The sequence below is a fragment of the Primulina tabacum genome, chromosome 2 (assembly GCF_025594145.1).
Source record: "Primulina tabacum isolate GXHZ01 chromosome 2, ASM2559414v2, whole genome shotgun sequence".
NCBI classification, from domain to species: domain Eukaryota; kingdom Viridiplantae; phylum Streptophyta; class Magnoliopsida; order Lamiales; family Gesneriaceae; genus Primulina; species Primulina tabacum.
In genome coordinates, this window is record NC_134551.1 from 15660693 (window position 1) to 15679571 (window position 18879).

Below are 18879 nucleotides of genomic sequence, written 5' to 3' on the forward strand. Positions count from 1 at the left end.
TTTCGAGGTAACCTAGCTGTTTAACATTTTTTCGATGCTTTTCTTGCATGAAATGTTAGATTGGGTTATGGGAATTGTTTGGGATATTGAAGAACTTAGAAGAATAGGGTGCATGCACTACTTGAGCCGGATTTAGGAGTCAACTTTGGGAAATTTTTGGGTTAGAATTGCAATTTTCAAGATTTTGAGGACCGAATCGAAGAGTAAGATTTAAGTTGGAGGTTAAGTTTGAGGTGGATAAGGGAATCTAAGCTTTGCAACCATCAAGTCAAGGAACATTTCAGGACAAAATTCTATTTAAGGAGTGAGAATTGTAACGTCCGAAAAATCAACCTACGTAAACCACATGCATGCAAAATTATTTTAATTGCTTAATTGTTTTATTTAATTGCTTTTAAATGCTAGCATCATATTTATTATATGATTAAATTTACGATTGCATGATTAAATGATTAAGTGAGATGTTTTCATGAAATTAAGGATTTACCCGAATATTCGATAATAGGCAGGGGAATGGAGACCGGGGACGACCAAGACAAGAATATTTATTTTTCGTTAAATAATGACAAGGCTTCCTAATATGATTTTAAAATGATTTAACTTTTCTAAATATATTGGAGTTCGAATTATTTTACGAGTGGAGCTCGATTTTTCCCGGGAAGCCGGTTTTGGTCAAACAAAGAGTTTTTAAAGATCAAAAATATTATTTTATGGAAACTTATTTTATAAACTTTTATTATTTAATTTAATAAGTGCTATTGAGCTCAATTTAATTAATTAAAGTAGGCCCAAATACCCTTAAGCTTGCAAACCCAAAATCAAAGCCTATTAACATGTTAATTGTTTATAATAAGCTACCTAGGCTTTTAAATCAACACAATTAAACCCCCCATAAGCAGCCGTAATACACACACACACACAAATTTTGAAATATAAAAGAGAAGAAAAGCTTGTATTCTTCGTCGTCCGGTCGTCCAATGTCGCACCCTCGTCGAAAATCGAATAATCGAGCGTTATAAACGCAAAGGCACGTTTTCTAACCCCTTTTAACCATCATACAAATAATAATACGTGTGTTTTAAATGATTATGCATGAAAAATACGTGGGTTCGATAATTTTTACGGTAAAACATTTATTTGTCAAAATGCAACAATTTTAAGTTTATTTGAAAAGCGTTTTGAATCCAACAGGACATGCTGTCAATACATGATAAAAATATGGTTAAATTGTATATTGAAACATGATAAATTAAAAGGGAATACTAAGCTGGAACCGTAGGAAATAATTCAGAATAAGAACCGAAGGTGTCATTGGCTTGTAAGTGTCTTGTTGGCTCGTTTTTTATGCATGGGGTCTTGGGGCTCGACCAAGGCTGGGGGTTGGGTCCTAAGGGTCATGACTAGGTCCTAGGAAGAGTCCTAGCATGGCTAGGACTCGTGGTTCAGGCAGGGGAAGAGTCCACGAAAGCTAGAACTCTCCCCAAGCTCTTCCACGAGCAGCTGCTGTACAGGGGGTACGGCTCGGTCTGGGAATAGGCTAGGTGGTCCATCAGGGTCCTAGGGTGATGGTCAGGGGTCGGGCTAGGGACTGGAGTGGTTGGGTGCACTGTGGCTCGAGCCAAAAGAGGAAATCGTGAGGGAGACTCCCTGAAGCGCGTAGCTGCTGTGCTTTGTTCAGTGGTTCGCTGCTTGGGTTCCATGGCTTGGGCTGGTCTGGGCATGGTCCCGGGAAGGTTATGGTCAGGTGGGCTCGATGGTGGCTCGATTGGAAGTGTCCCAAGTTGGCTAGGAGTCCATTAGCGTGGGTGAGCAGCTTGTACAAATCTGGTGCGTGGTTGCTGGGTTTGTGCGTTGGTTGAGGGGCGTGGTTCGAGGGCCTTGGCTGGGTCATACGGGGTTCTAAGTGTGGTCTAGGCTCGGTGAGGGTCAGTGCTGGTAGATGGTTAAGGGTCTGTAAGGTTCCTTGAAGGGAAAGAAGTCATTGAGCGTGAATCACCATGTGTTCAGTTCGGGTCTTCAAGTTTCAGGTGAGCTTGAGCGACTTAGGTGCTGCATCTTTGGACTGGGCTTGGTCAGTAGGGTAACTAGTTCGGTTGGCTAAATTTTGGCTTGAGGTGGCTTGGGCGTGGCTCGAGTAAATTGGGAGATGGCTCGGGTGGTTCGATAATGGGTCAAAAACAAAAATTAAAAGAAAAAAATTGGAACCATGGGTCCATGGATGTGGTTCATGGCTCCTAAGGGTAGAATAAATACTAAAAATGTTGTGTTTAAAATTTGGGAGAAAAATATTGAGTTTTGGATTTATCCGGGATTTTATCGCCGCACAAAATGCTAAATAAAGAATTAATTGAAAATCCTAGTTTTAAGCTTCATAAAATTATGAAAAATTATATTTAAGCTTAAATAATTATTTAAGGTAATCCGATGTCATTAAAAGTGAGAAAAACATAAAATCGAGAATTTTTACGTCCAGGGGCAAAACAGTAATTTTACACTTAGGAAAATACGAAAACGCTTGGCAGCGTCCCGAATAACGCATGTTAAATGATATTACATGATTTAAAATGATGATTTTGATGATAATAAGTATTTTTATGATTTATGGTAAAGCTGTGCAAATCATACTGTTTAAAATGTTATTTTTTGAAAGCTGTCTTATTTTATGATTATTTTTTTAAAAAAGAGGAAAAATATTTTGAGAAATGTGAATTGACTGTGACAAAAGATTATATGATTTTGTGGAGTTGACGTGAGGGCCAAGGCCCTAGAGGGAACCCATATACGGGCCAAGGACCCAGTGGGACCCCGTGTATGGGAAAAGGCCCCAAAGGGACCCCGACGATCATATTTCCATGGTGGAGCCTAGTACACACCCCCATGGACCATGTGGAGCTAAGACTGCAGTTGACCAAAGGATAAAAGCTAGTCATTTTCAAGGATGAAACTTCACCCAAAATGATATATGATTGAAAGCTTATGATAAAAATGATTTTTATGATATATGATTTATGATGATGATTAAAGCTATTTTAAAATGATTTTTAAAGGATTTATTTATACTTAAAAGTTATTTTAAATAAAAATATTATTTTAATGCATATGAATGTATATGGATTATTTGCTATCCATGTTTAGAACGTGTCGAGTCTTTAGACTCACTAGGTTTGTGTGATGCAGGATTTGATGATTTATGGGAGGCGGTGACGATTGAGTGGATCGAGTGCAGCAGTACAAGCCCGAGAGCTTTTATGTTTTCGCACTAGCTAGATAGATTAAGGATTTAAAGATTATGTTAATGATTTTTAGTAAAGATATTTTTGTGCTTAATTTTATTGTTAGCCAATCTTTTTAAAGGTCGATTTAGGAATTTTGGTTAGTCGATGATTTAGGATTTTATTTTATGCACTTGAGATTTAAGTTGTTAATTTATTATGATTCATGATTATGTTAAAATATTTTATTTAGTAATTTAGAATATACGATTTAAGATTAGAAAAAAAAATAGAGGACGTTTCACTCAGATAAGTCCTCAAATTCATCTTCATTAGGTCTAGTCTTGCTGCAACTCCATCCTTTGTTTTTCCTGGAATGTCAAGTAACGTACCGATGAGACTCTTACAAACATTTTTTTCAATATACATCACATCAAGAACATGTAGAACATGTAAATGTTTCCAATACTCAAGTTCAAAGAATATAGATTTCTTTTTCCAACATGATTTTTCATCACCTACCTTCGACTGAAGCTTCCTACTCATTTTTCCCAGACGATAATTAATTCTTTCAACTCTTTCTAAAACTTCATGCCCGGTTAATGGTTTTGGTGCGAGTTTAAACTCTTGGTTCACGTTAAATGCTTTCTTTTGCCTTCAATACGGATGACTTGTAGGAAGAAACCTTCTATGGCCTGTATACGCAATTTTTCTACTATGCTTCAATCTCGTCGAATATGTTTCTTCACCATATATTGGACATGCATGATATGCTTTCAAAATACAACCTGACATGTTCCCATATGCAGGAAAATCATTGATCGTCCATAGTAATACAGCTCTAAGCGAGAAAATTTCTTTTCGATATGCATCATATGTATCAACAGCTATATCCCATAAAAAATTTAAGTAATCAATTAGAGGTGCTAAGTAGACATCAATATCATTTCCCGGTTGTTTGGGACCAAAAATCAACAAAGTGAGCATCCTAAATTTTCTCTCGTACACAAACTTGGAGGAAGGTTGTAAGTGATCATCACAATTGGCCAACAACTATATGCAGAACTCATCAAACTATGTGGATTGATGTTGTAGTACCCGAAAAACCAATATGCGTAGATACGTGCATAATTTCTATTATTTAATTTTAAATGATTATTGTTTTAAGAATTTTTTGATTTAATTGCATTTAAATCTTTTACGTTATTTTTAAGGATTTTAAATCGTGTATTTCAAATTTTAACATTTTAGATATATACGCGAGACCGGACCGGAGATAGGAAATCAGAGATGAATTTTATGATCCAAAAATATTCGTAAATTTATTCCAAGCTAAGAAATAATTTAATTTAATGAAATCAAGTGGAATTAAGTCTACTTTAATTAATTAATCACCAATTTTATCGTAGGCTTCTTAATTCATCAAGATTATGCTTAATTAACCTTTTAATCAAGCTTATCTAACATAGGATTATACTTAGCAAAACTTAAACAAATTCCTACACTAATTGAAAAGCCAACTCTCGGTCATTTCCACTCCACACAATCCCAAACCATTTAGCTCCCCCAACAACACAAATGACAACCATTCAACATGCATGTCCCCCCCAACTTGACATCATTTACTCACCCATGCCCCACCTTATTAACCACCAACCTTCACCACCTTCTCCACTCCCCCTAGCACAAAAATTCAGAGGTTTAGCAGCTCCCATTCTCGGCCAAGACAACAACAATAACAAGGTTTCTTCATTTCCGTTGCCGTGTCTCCCGGTCCAACGTATCGTGTTGTTTATTGTAAAAACAACTTAAGGCATGTGTACTTTCTCCATTTTCTCATCAATCAAGTGTATTACATATTTTTAGTATGATATATGTGCATGGTTTCGTTTTTATAGCAAGAAACCACAAGAAAATATTTTTGAGAACCATAGGCCATTCTCGGCCATCCTGTGCATGTCACGTTCCTTGCTTGTTTTGTTGATTTACAGGTTGGCTCAGTTCCTAGGCTCCCAAGGCTGCTTATGGGCATGTCCTAAGGTGTGTTATGGTCAAGTTTGATAAAGGGTTCAAGCCCCAAAACCGTAAGTTAAGTGCTCAAAACAGTAGGTAAGAAACAAGTGTCACATTTGGGGTTCATTTGCTGTCAATGGGTTTTCTAGGATAGTGTTCCCGCTATGGCTGGCCTAGGGCCGGTAGCCATGGCTAGGACCCTTCCCTAGCAAGGCTAGGACATGGTCATGTCGGCCCTAAGTGGCTTGAGCCATGTCCCAAATCGTTTTGACAGAAACAACTCAGGTTGGTCACGTATGACAGTAAGCTCTCGGGTGGTTCTTGTTTTGTTCTAAGGTGGTTGGTTGGTTCTTGGTTGTCATAGGGCCCTTAGCCATGGAATAACCAATGCCTCAACATGTCAAGAAGGTGTTGTGACCACTGGTTTGAGCCATGGTCAGTTTTTAATATCCATTTTGACAGCTAGTGACAAGCTGCTCATGTGTGTGTTCTCGGCAGTAGTGAGCTTCGGCCCTTGAGTCTTGTTCTTGGTTCTTGGTTGGCCTATGGCCATTATCCCGGGACTAAGACATGCCAAAATGTGTTACGGAGGTCGTGTTTTTAGCTGTTTGTGATTTGGTTAAGTTTAGAAGTCGTACGAGAAATTACGGTGCGAAGTGCCAAAGTGACTCTAGTAAGAGCACCTCACGATTTTGGTTCATTTGCACCTTAATTCATATTTCCAGTAAAATTTTGTGTAATTACAGTAAGTTTAAGCATATTTTGATCATGGCTAGATGTTGGTTCGATGTTGGTTCGGGTTGGTTCGGAAACATGGTTGAAATTAGAGTTCATGGTCTAGTTTTGCTCGGTTTTGATGCATGCATGGCCGTATCTCATCAATTTCAATGATTGTGGTTCGGACATGATATTTTATTGTTTTGCATTACATTCGATAACTTATTAAGTTGGTTAAGTACGGTTTGAGTATCAAGTCGTTCGGAAGTCCCTAAGTCACCGTACTTCATTCGGGTGCATTTTAGGTCAAATTATGGTTCCATGAGTCCCACGATAATTTACGTCACAGCGAGCCTGGGAAACGATCCAACTAAGCGAAGCATAAGGGTTGTAAGTATATTTACGTGCAAAATATGAAAATGCTTTATTTTTGAGATATGCGGTCTGTCTTGTGGCCATTTATGTTATGGGTTTGGAAGCCGACGCACGCAGTCGGGGACCTCTCCAAGTAGTATGGGTTTGGAAGCCGGGATGCGTGACCGGGGACCTCTCCACCTGGTGACTTACGACCGGTTTAGGATTATGTACGGGTACGGATATCTAGTCCAAGGGCTGTGGTGATCTCTACCGTCCAGTATACTGTGGTTTAGTCTGATCAGGCGATTATATTATGGGCCACTTGCTTTGACACATTATTTCTACAGAAAATTACGATATGATATGATATGGCTCGTATTGAGCAAAGCTTTTACGTACGATTTTTATGATGTGCACGTAACTATATTTACTCATGCTTATATTATCACGTTACGATTCAGTTTACGATATTTTTACGTTGCATGCGATCTTATTACGTATTTATTTGTTATTCACGATATATGCATGCTGGGTCTTTAGACTCACTAGACTTGATTGATGTAGGTACTGACGATGCAGAGGGTGAGGGCGGGGACCAGTGAGTTAGCTCGGATCGGCGGTAGTACGATCCCGAGGACCTCACGTTTAGTTATTCAGTTTTATGTTCAAACTCTTGTTATAACTTTTATTCATTTTTAAGTTATTGTTTAAAACATTATTCAGTTTTCGCTGCTATGTTTATGTTAAACCGTTGGGTTATTTTACGAAAGTTTTTATACGTTGCAAGTTTATTTATTTAAAGAGAAAATTTTTAATAATTCTGCAAAATTATGAATACGAAATACGGGCCCTCACAGATGTCGTCAGCTGATATGGCAAGTCTTAGATTTCTTGGCTCCGAAGCAAAATTTGGCCAGTTGTGATCCACTACTTTCCAAGAGGGTGCATCAGCCGGATGACGCGAGTATCCAGCATGCCAAATTAATTCCTTAGATATCACCTTCTGCTAAAACCAACTTTGAAATATGGGAATAGGTGGTGTAAGGCCCGAGATTTTAATTACTGTAATCCGAGATTAATCTGAAATGATTTATTGATTAATTGATATGATTATAGACAGAAAAGATCAGACCGGGAGAGCCGAAAGAATATTTGACATGAGGTGCAAGAAGAGTCCCCGCGCACATGCGCGACATGTATGGGCGCACATGCGCGAGGAAGACAGAACCATGCGCGCACATGCGCAACTTAGATTCGCGCATATGCGCGAGAGGTCCAGAGAGTTGGGCGCACATGTGCAACCTCAATACGCGCACATGCGCGGAACGTCCAGAGAGTTCGGCGCACATGCGCGGCAGAAGGCGCGCATATGCGCGAATGGTGAAAGCACAAGACAGTAGGTCTCGCGCATATGCGCGACTTATGTGCGCGCATATGCGCGAGCAGTCCGGTAGTTCGGATAAGGCTTCCGGCGCATATGCGCGACTTTGTGCGTGCATATGCGCGCGACGTGCAGAACATGCAAAAAGCCACTTGCCATCACCGTGCTACGTGTATATAAATATATATACATATCAGTCTTTGAAAATAGAAAGGGGAGAAATCGGAAGTGCCGAGGAAAGTTTCTTCAAAATTAGGAATTGTGATTTTGCGAAGATTCCATCGTCTGATTTTGTATCTGAGTACAGTACCAAGTTCTTAGCGACGACAGCTATAACGGGACGTAAGTTTTGTTACGTTTTGATGTCGTTTGAAATTATGATATTGTTAGAATTGAGTATGAATCATATATGGTGTTTCGAATATAGTAGACATCGTATATTTGAAGTCCGAATGAAGAACAGACCGTTTATGTAATTGTTATGATTTTTGGAATTGATTAATTGAGATTCGATATCAGATCTGTATTGTTATGGAAATTATGAGTTGCACCGATATTGATTATGAGTTCTGGTATTATATCTGTGGTGTTGAAATTGACGGGGTTATCGAAACTGTACTGTTATGCCGTCGAAACATCTATGGGTTGATATTGATCAGATTCAGTAGTGACTTCGATTATATAGTGATATCATCGATATGAATTAGATCATGTCTTGATTCGATATTGATCAGATTATGTTTTCAGGTTGTGTATTGATCAGAACAGGCTTTAAGTTAAGCGGTATATTGACACGGTCTATTTGATACTGTTATTTCAGATTTGATATAGACAGACTTGAATTCGATACTTCGACTTCGTCAGACCGAGAAGATAAAGGTATAAATTAATGTTGAGTTGGGATTGCACAACTCGAGTGAGGTTTGACTCGAGTTTCCCTAAATCACATACTTTATTTTATTGCATTGTTATTTGCAATTAAATATGATTGATATTTCTGGTCTATGGATGTATAGACAATGTATGTCTTGAGTCATAGGCGAATGTGCCTAGTCGTAGACATTTGATCTTCTGACAGAAAGGGCCGGATAGTGAGGACTCGTCACTGGCCCATTGCACTTTGTTGCAGGATAGGATATTGGCGATCGGGCCATAGTCCATGACGGTTAGGTCAGGAAACCGGACGTTTGGCTATATCAGAGTGGATAGAACTGGAGTCTTTTCTATAACTGGTGTTCGATATGGAAAGGGCCAAAGTCCGTGAATAAGAATATACCACCACCCCGATCGGGAGTGTAGGTGGGTGTATGTTCTTATTCCGAACGGGATCCCTAGATTAGGACTGAGTCGAGTCTGAGTCTGAGAATCACGGAGAGTGATTCATTGCTTGATGTTGAATTATGTTCCTGATGATGGTACATGTTTAGAATATGATTTATTCTTGATAGTGATTCATGTTTAGGATTATCATACATGTGATGATTATTTGATTCATGTTTCTAATTTTGATACATGTTAGACATATCTGTTATATGCTTTTATATTGTTCTTATTATTGCATGTATACATGATTTATACTGAGAATGTAATTCTCACCGGAGTTATCCGGCTGTTGTCTTGTTTGTATGTGTGCATGACAACAGGTGGGATAGGATCAGGGTCAAGAAGAGAACGAGGCTGGACTAGATAGCGTGGAGATCCGAGCTTCGAAGCAACTTAGGATTCAGCACTGATTATAGTTGAACCTAGTTGAATTCTTGTAGATAATACAAGATTTATATGTTTATGTTTAATATGTAATTTGAATTGAATTACATTACGTTTCCGCTTTGTATTTTAAAAAAAATTTAGACCCTGTTTAATATAATTGGTTGAAGTATTCCTAAAGACGATTAAGGAATGAATTAGCGTCCGGGTCCCCACAATAGGTGGTATCAGAGCGATAGATCTTGGAGACTAAGATAAAAGAGAGGAGCGGGGTAGAATGAATTTTCTTTTTTTGCATGTGAGTGCTAGCATGATTTACTGCTTTGTTGATACATGTTACTTGATTTATCTGATTTGATATAGTAATATGCATTATTGAGGCTGGATTAGAACCGACTCTTGATCAGCTGTAAGATGATCAGAGGAGGACTGAAACTTGGAAACAGGTTGTGGTATCTGGTTACTGATCCTTATGATAATCAGATTAGCTCCTCAAAGAATCTCAGAACCAGGGAAGTATCTGGATGGATCAGATGGATGTATCCGAAACTTCGATGGAAGTACAGTTGAAGAGGTTTCAGTCATTGACACCGCCGAGTCTGAGGGGTACTGAGACGACTGTTGATTGTGAGAATTGGCTAGACGATATAGAGATACTGTTTGATTCACTTGAGTACCTAGATGAACGGAGAGTTAAACTGATTGGGAACCAGTTAAAAGAAGTCGCAAAGAGTTGGTGGATTGCAACCAAAGGGGTTTTAGAGCAGTGTGGTACAGTGATTACGTGGAAGATCTTTAAAACTGAATTCTATCGAAGATTTCTCCCAAGTTCGTACCGAGATGATAAAAGGGCAGAATTTGAAGATTTGAAACAGGGTCATTTAAGCGTTGAAGAATATGTTGCTCAATTTTCTACCTTGCTACGTTTTGCTCCTCACGTGGCTGGGAATGATGAAGCTGTGACTGATCAGTTTGTTAAGGGATTGAATCCTGAGATATTGACATTAGTAAATACAGGCCGACCCTATAGTTTCATTGATGCTCTGAGTAGGGCCAAGAGAGCCGAAGCCAGTCTGACAAGACAGAAAGGAGCTTCGTTTGCGCCTCTAGCATTGAGACCACAACAACCACCTCTCGGACCTGAGACTGGTAGTAATAGTGGTGAAAGGAAAGACTATTTGAAAGCTCGAAAGAAGCAGTTTAAGAAGTTAGGCAGCAGCCTTTCTAGCTCCAGTAGTTCTAGTCAGAATTATACCGGAGTGTACTGCAGCACCTGCGGAGGGAGACATCCCACTGAGCAATGCCAAGGAGTATTTGGTAGTTGCCGTATTTGCAAACAATTAGGACATTTCGCAAGAGTATGTCCACTGAAAAATTCCCGAAGATTCACAGGAGTAGGAGCGTTTGGTGGTAGTGATCGAGGAACAGACCCAGGATGCACTTGATGATGTAGTGACAGATATATGTTCTTTTATGATTATGTCGCATATGTATTGATATATACTAATGCATTTCCTACGATTATCCTTGACTGAGTTTCATTGATATATGTTGTACCTGTTGAGTCTGTGTTACTATAGTATTGATCTTTGTACCTTTTGGGAAGAGGAATTGATATCAGTGAATTCTGTGATATATTGTATACTACAGTAAAAAGGGAATGAGATTGAATTAGGTTGTGTTGTACTTGTGTTGTCTGATTCTGACTACATTATTGATATTGATATGCTAACAAGTACAGAACTAGTATAGATTCTTGCCAGGAGATGGTAAGATTCGGACCTGAAATGGCCGATGAACGAATGATATACGGTAAGGATTCTCTATTTTGAATTCCTTGATATCCGTATTATGTATGATTCGATGATTATCGAAAAGAATGGAGTAATTCCTTATGCATTCAGTTGATTACTGAAGTTGAGCCTATCTGGGAATGATTTGTCAGTAGCAGGAGAGTTGCTATAGTCGTTCCAGATGAAATTCCGGGTTTGTCTTATATCAGGGAGAGCGACTTCAGCCTTGATGTGACATCAGGTATGTATTTCATTTTAGACTTCTGTACAGAATGATATTGATTGAATTGAAAGAATTGAAATGTCAGTTAGAAGATTTACTGCCTGAGAGTTAGAGTTACATCTGATTATGTGTTTCTTTGGGAAATACTTCAGTTCTGTGTATGGGTTGATAAATCCTGTGTTCCGAAGTGTTCTGATGACCTTATGCTCGTTTTATCTATGATATTTTGATATATTCGCAGCGTATGATTGATTGAATCGAACAGTTGAAATCTGTATTGAATATTCTGGGAACCGAGATTGTTGTATACAGAATTGTTCGGCTATGAATCAAGATTGCAACAGATTGTATTCAGAGTTTGTGATATCTGAAGATAGTATACTGATTGATTGTAGCACAGTTGAGACAGTGATCAGTGGCTGAAAACGACATTAATAATGGCAGAACTTTAGAACGTTCAAGCCGGCTCAGAGCTGATGTTGAAAATTACAGCAGTTCCAAAGTTTGATCAGATTGTTCAGAACTTGATTTCGATAGTCAGAACAGTGTGTCAATCAGAATACCAGGTAGGTAATGCTTTATGTTATATAATTAGCTGATTTGTTTGTGCCAGATATTTCGAATTTGAAATGACAGGTATTGTCAGATGCACATAGTAGTAGATTCAGTATTATTCTGGTAACAGGAAATGTGTGATAATTCGAACGGACAATTTTGATGTAAATAAACGAAATCAGTTATGTCAGAACTTGTATGGAAATGTCTAAATCGCTGACAGATGAAGACAAGAAGATAGAAACCAGGAGATTGGTTATACAGATTATCGATTCCTAAATAGAAATAGAAGTACAATTCTATGGTCTGGTGATACTTACCAAAATCGTGCCAAGAATGTACCAGGATGTGGTTATGATTGAACGATTGTTCAAATCTGCATATGCTATATGGTACAGGATGACATACAGATATGACTAGACGACTGAGAGGTATGTCAGAAAAGGGGTCAGATTGTATTGAATGCCAGAGTTAATTATATCATACCGTGATTTTGGTTGATTTTATACTTTTGGCAGAATGTATAGCATGATTTTTTTTATCTATGGGTTATAGATTGACGGATAGTCGGACCGAACTATCTAGTTACTGGAGGATATCCAGGAACTATAGTGCGGGATTTTAGCACTAGTTACCTGAGGTCTTGTCACTTTATGAATTATTATACAATAATAGCTACTAGATGAGTATCGAGATAGCTCTAGTCGAGGTATTGTACAGTGAGAACTGCGAATTTCCTTCATATGGGGATGATACTGCGGTGATACCTGAGATTGGATTTGATGGGATCAAAGATCTGATAAAGAAAATGAAACTGATTCAGGAGCAAAGGAAGGTAGCTCGGAAGTTGATATGAAATATGCCAACGTCAGGTGACGACTGTTGGTATTTGAAGCCGAGATTGAGTTCTTAAGAGCTATTGATTGGTATATACGGATGTTGTATAGCCAGTATTCGCAATTGATTTTATCAGAATGATCTTAAGTAGTATGATGATATTATACTTCTTGAATTCTTCTTCAAATTAAAATCAGGGATGCGTGAAAGAATGAAAATTCAGAATGAAGACTATTCTGCTATTGGAAATACGGTAAAGTTATTAGGGCATTAAAAGAGACAGAATCTGATATGAGATTGAGATTTCAAAATGATTTTATAGAATAAATTTTCTGAAGTAACCTCTAGTATACATTTCTTCCTTATCTGAATTGATTGCATGTGATTTCGAGGACGAAATCATATCTTAGAGGGGGAGAAATGTAAGGCCCGAGATTTTAATTACTGTAATCCGAGATTAATCTGAAATGATTTATTGATTAATTGATATGATTATAGACAGAAAAGATCAGACCGGGAGAGCCAAAAGAAGATTTGACATGTGGTGCAAGAAGAGTCCCCGCGCACATACGCGACATGTATGGGCGCACATGCGCGAGGAAGACAGAACCACTGCGCGCACATGCGCGACTTAGATTCGCGCATATGCGCGAGAGGTCCAGAGAGTTGGGCGCATATGCGCGACCTCAATACGCGCACATGCGCGGAACGTCCAGAGAGTTCGGCGCACATGCGCGGCAGAAGGCGCGCATCTGTGCGAATGGTGAAGGCACGAGACAGTAGGTCTCGCGCATATGCGCGACTTATGTGCGCGCATATGCGCGAGCAGTCCGGTAGTTCGGATAAGGCTTCCGGTGCATATGCGCGCGACGTGCAGAACATGCAAAAAGCCACTTGCCATCACCGTGCAACGTGTATATAAATATATATACATATCAGTATTTGAAAATAGAAAGGGGAGAAATCGGAAGTGCCGAGGAAAGTTTCTTCAAAATTAGGAATTGTGATTTTGCGAAGATTCCATCGTCAGATTTTGCATCTGAGTACAGTACCGAGTTCTTAGTGACGACAGCTATAACGGGACGTAAGTTTTGTTACGTTTTGATGTCGTTTGAAATTATGATGTTGTTAGAATTGAGTATGAATCATATATGGTGTTTCTAATATAGTAGACATCGTATATTTGAAGTCAGAATGAAGAACAGACTGTTTATGTAATTGTTATGATTTTTGGAATTGATTAATTGAGATTCGATATCAGATCTGTATTGTTATGGAAATTATGAGTTGCACCGATATTGATTATGAGTTCTGGTATTATATCTGTGGTGTTGAAATTGACGGGGTTATCGAGACTGTACTGTTATGCCGTCGAAACATCTATGGGTTGATATTGATCAGATTCAGTAGTGACTTCGATTATATAGTGATATCATCGATATGAATTAGATTGTGTCTTGATTCGATATTGATCAGATTATGTTTTCAGGTTGTGTATTGATCAGAACAGGCTTTAAGTTAAGCAGTATATTGACACGGTCTATTTGATACTGTTATTTCAGATTTGATATAGACAGACTTGACTTCGATACTTCGACTTCGTCAGACCGAGAAGATAAAGGTATAAATTAATGTTGAGTTGGGATTGCACAACTCGAGTGAGATTTGACTCGAGTTTCCCTAAATCACATACTTTATTTTATTGCATTGTTATTTGCAATTAAATACGATTGATATTTCTGGTCTATGGATGTATAGACAATGTATGTCGTCTTGAGTCATAGGCGAATGTGCCTAGTCGTAGACATTTGATCTTCTGACAGAAGGGCCGGATAGTGAGGACTCGTCACTGGCCCATTGCACTTTGTTGCAGGATATGATATTGGCGATCGGGCCATAGTCCATGACGGTTAGGTCAGGACACCGGACGTTTGGCTATATCGGAGTGGATAGAACTGGAGTCTTTTCTATTACTGGTGTTCGATATGGAAAAGACCAAAGTCCGTGAATAAGAACATACCAGCACTCCGATCGGGAGTGTAGGTGGGTGTATGTTCTTATTCCGAACGGGATCCCTAGATTAGGACTGAGTCGAGTCTGAGTCTGAGAATCACGGAGAGTGATTCATTGCTTGATGTTGAATTATGTTCCTGATGATGGTACATGTTTAGAATATGATTTATTCTTGATAGTGATTCATGTTTAGGATTATCATACATGTGATGATTATTTGATTCATGTTTCTAATTTTGATACATGTTAGACATATCTGTTATATGCTTTTATATTGTTCTTATGATTGCATGTATACATGATTTATACTGAGAATGTAATTCTCACCGGAGTTATCCGGCTGTTGTCTTGTTTGTATGTGTGCATGGCAACAGGTGGGATAGGATCAGGGTCAAGAAGAGAACGAGGCTGGACTAGATAGCGTGGAGATCCGGGCTTCGAAGCAACTTAGGATTCAGCACTGATATATAGTTGAACCTAGTTGAATTCTTGTAGATAATACAAGATTTATATGTTTATGTTTAATATGTAATTTGAATTGAATTACATTACGTTTTCGCTTTGTATTTTAAAAAAAAATTTAGACCCTGTTTATTATAATTGGTTGAAGTATTCCTAAAGACGATTAAGGAATGAATTAGCGTCCGGGTCCCCACAGGTGGGAAGTACCAAAACCTTAGCAGGAACTCCTCCATTTATCGTAGAATTTTAACCCAACTTCCACCTTGACATCCGGCAAATAGGGAAACTGGTAATATCCTCATACTCATTCCGGTATAAGATACAATCATTAGGACAAGCATGAATTTTCACATAATTCATCCCTAAAGCACATAAGATTTTCTTTGCATCATACAAAGATAAAGGCAACTCATTGTCATCTGGAAGCATTTGCCCAAACAAATTAAGTAAATCAGTGAAACTTTTATCACTCCAACTATATTTTGCCTTCAAGTTATATAATTTCACAAGTGCAGATAACTTTGTAAATTTAACACATCCAGGATATAAATGTTTCTCGGCATCTTCAAGTAGCTTATGGAATTGGTTTGTATTCTCAGCATAACTATTATATGCACCATGTACCATACTTATAGGTTCCTCGGTAAAATATTTGCGTTCATCTTCCCCTACTCGATCACTATCATTCATTGAGTTCCCAAACTTAGATGTTTCGCCATGCCAAATCCATGAATGATATGTTAAATCTATACCATTAAAACACAAATGAGCCCTTATACTGTCAATATCTTTCGTCTTTAGATTACCACATTTTGCACATGGGCAAAGCATTGCATTCGGATTGTTAGCGTTTCACGATGCAAACTGAAAGAAATACTCCACCCCAGCCTCATATTCACGTGACAACCTATTCTTTGACATCCAATCTTTGTCCATTATACGTACAACTAACCAACCAACAATGAGTCAAATCCTTCAAAATAGTTGTAAAAATACTGTTAAATTGGTGTTCAAAATAGTTGTAAACAACAAAATTAGACATCAATGTTGTGATGAATCTATCAACAATTGTTGTGTTACATAGCCTCATTTGCTGTATTTTTGTGCCGATGGCTTTATCAACAATGACATTAATGTAATTCGTAAATATGCTGAAACATACCTGCAAGAAACCGCCACCGCAGCTTTTTACTGACTGTAATCTTGAAAGTAAGCAAATTTCCTACACCACTGTCAGCTTCAATTTTGTGCACATAAAGCTTGAAAAATTCATATCAGGCCCATCACGTGACACAACTACACTTGAAAAACAACCATACCAAGGGAATACCGCTCAAATCCGCATCCAAGAAGCTCGCTCGTGATAGCTTGCCACCTTTAAAATTGGTTTGTCGCAATAAATACTGGTCAAAATAACTGCAATCAAACAGTAAAAACTAGTCAAATTACCAACTTGGTTTAATCAACTTGCTCAACAATTAAAGATCCTATGGCTGATTACATTACGGGGTTATTTACAAAATTCAACATTGACAAGTTAAAGAACATTTAAAGAAGAAATGAATTGGCCTGTGATTGAAGTTTCTTGTTTTGAAACTAGAAGGCATTATCATCCGATTTCAGTGCTCTGCCTCATGATACTGGGTAGTAAGAGAATTTGTTGTTAGAAAGAAGAAAAAAACGCGTAATTCCCAAAAAAAACATAAAGTCAGAAACATTAAATTTCAGAAATATAATCCTGACAAGATAAACTAGAAATTTCACCAAGGGAACGACAAAAAACTATGACCATTTGATACCTATCATAAAAAAACAGAGCAACAAGTGTGGAGTGGATCCCAAAATTGATAACAAGTTTTGTTCAAAGAATCATCGACAAATTTTTCAAAGTAGGACAAAAAGATTTCAACTTTACCAAAAAACAAAAACTATAACTTGGAAATGGGACTCAATTCCAGGAATAAAAAAAGGTGACAAAAAAAACAAGAAACGAAGCGTAATTTTAAAAGGTTCACCTCTTTGTATCCCCATAAATTAGACATATCTCCCATCACCATTCTTTGTGAAATGATATGTTCTTGAATAACAGTGAGAAAGAAAAGGAAATCTCGAAAATTTTGTCTTCTTAAACAAATTGTCCATTTTTGTGACGGTTCATATCAAATTGCACCCCAAAACAAAATAAACCAGAAATACAAGTTAATATTTAGCCATCTAAACCGCTCCTTGATACATACATCCGGTATATTAGCATATTTACCAGCAAAACTAAATAATACATCCACAGAATCAAAATGAAATAAAATGCGCAACATGAGTACTAAATGAAATATTTTAAAAAAATTCATCACCAATTACCGTAATCAAACCGGTCGAGAAATAAATTACTACGGAAGAGTGGTAGCAGAGAACTGGTCGGTCAGGGTTTTAAGGAAGGCGAACATTCCGCGGCTTTCTTGTGGTAGAAAAATTTCAAATTAAGTATTAAAACAAATAAAATATAATATAAGCCATTAATTTCATAGACCAAAACGTGGCTGAAAATGCAGCTAAAATTGGGATAATACTCTGGCAATTCACTAAACACAACAACCAACAACGATAACTAGGAGAAAATAGAACCAAAACTCACATAAAATGATCAAAAAATCGAGCAATAAATAGACCCGAACGGCAGTTGAAAACTCGGCTGGAAACTACGATTCAGAGATTAATCAAGGTCCCAAAGTTGATGGGTAGATCGCACGGTGGTCGGCCGGTCTTCCTTGGCGGTGAGAAGTGGCGGCGTCGGCTTGGGACTTTGGAGGGAAAGAGGAGACGTAAAGCGGGAATGGATTGGATTTTCTTTTTTTCTCTGTTTTATTACGTACAAGTGTGTGTAATATATATGTTACAATTAAAATTTCTTTTTAAAAAAATTAGAACTAAGACAACGGTTTTAGAAAAACGGTTGTCGTAGTGCTAAAAAAACCAACTGAAAGACAACGGTTTTAAAAAATCCGTTGTCTTAGGCCCTCGAAAAAAACACATATAGACAACGATTTTTAAAAATCGTTGTTGTATCCCAAAATAACACGGTCATAGACAATGATTTTTAAAAACCATTATTGTAGCCCAAAAAAAAAACACGCTCATAGATAACGGTTTTTAAAAACCATTTTTGTATCCCAAAAAAACACGCCCATAGACAAAGGTTTTTAAAAACCGTTGTCGTAGACATATCAAAGACAACGGTTTTTAAGAAACTGTTGTCTATAAACGGGTTTTTTGAGGCTACGACAACGATTTTTGTTGAAACCGTTGTCTTTGATGTGTTGTTGAATTAAGATTTTCTTGTAGTGTGCATTCAATTCGTTTATTATGCCACTGATTCTCTCATCATATTCGTGCATAGAATTTCCAGTCTTCATTTTCATGTTATCAAACTTCTGAACAACAACAGAGAGTTTGTTCTCTTTAGTCTCTGCTCATTTCCCTCGCACAGATGGATTAATTTCTCCCAAAATTTCCTTTGCTGTTTTGCAGAGCTTCATCTTACTGAATGTCACCTTATCCAAGGTTTTATACAGAATATCTTTAGCCACATTATCTAGTTTTGCTTTCCTCTTA

At 37.8% G+C, this 18879-nt stretch overlaps 1 long non-coding RNA gene across 1 annotated transcript; it reads right to left on the bottom strand.

Moving 5' to 3' along the window:
* Nucleotides 1–3802: 3802 nt before the first annotated feature.
* Nucleotides 3803–18079, bottom strand: LOC142537400 (uncharacterized). The gene is made up of 3 exons (XR_012818544.1): nucleotides 17903–18079; nucleotides 16433–16910; nucleotides 3803–4000 (listed from the first exon to the last, which is right to left on the bottom strand). It is a non-coding gene; the product is annotated as an uncharacterized LOC142537400 (long non-coding RNA).
* Between the last annotated feature and the right edge of the window lie 800 nt (nucleotides 18080–18879).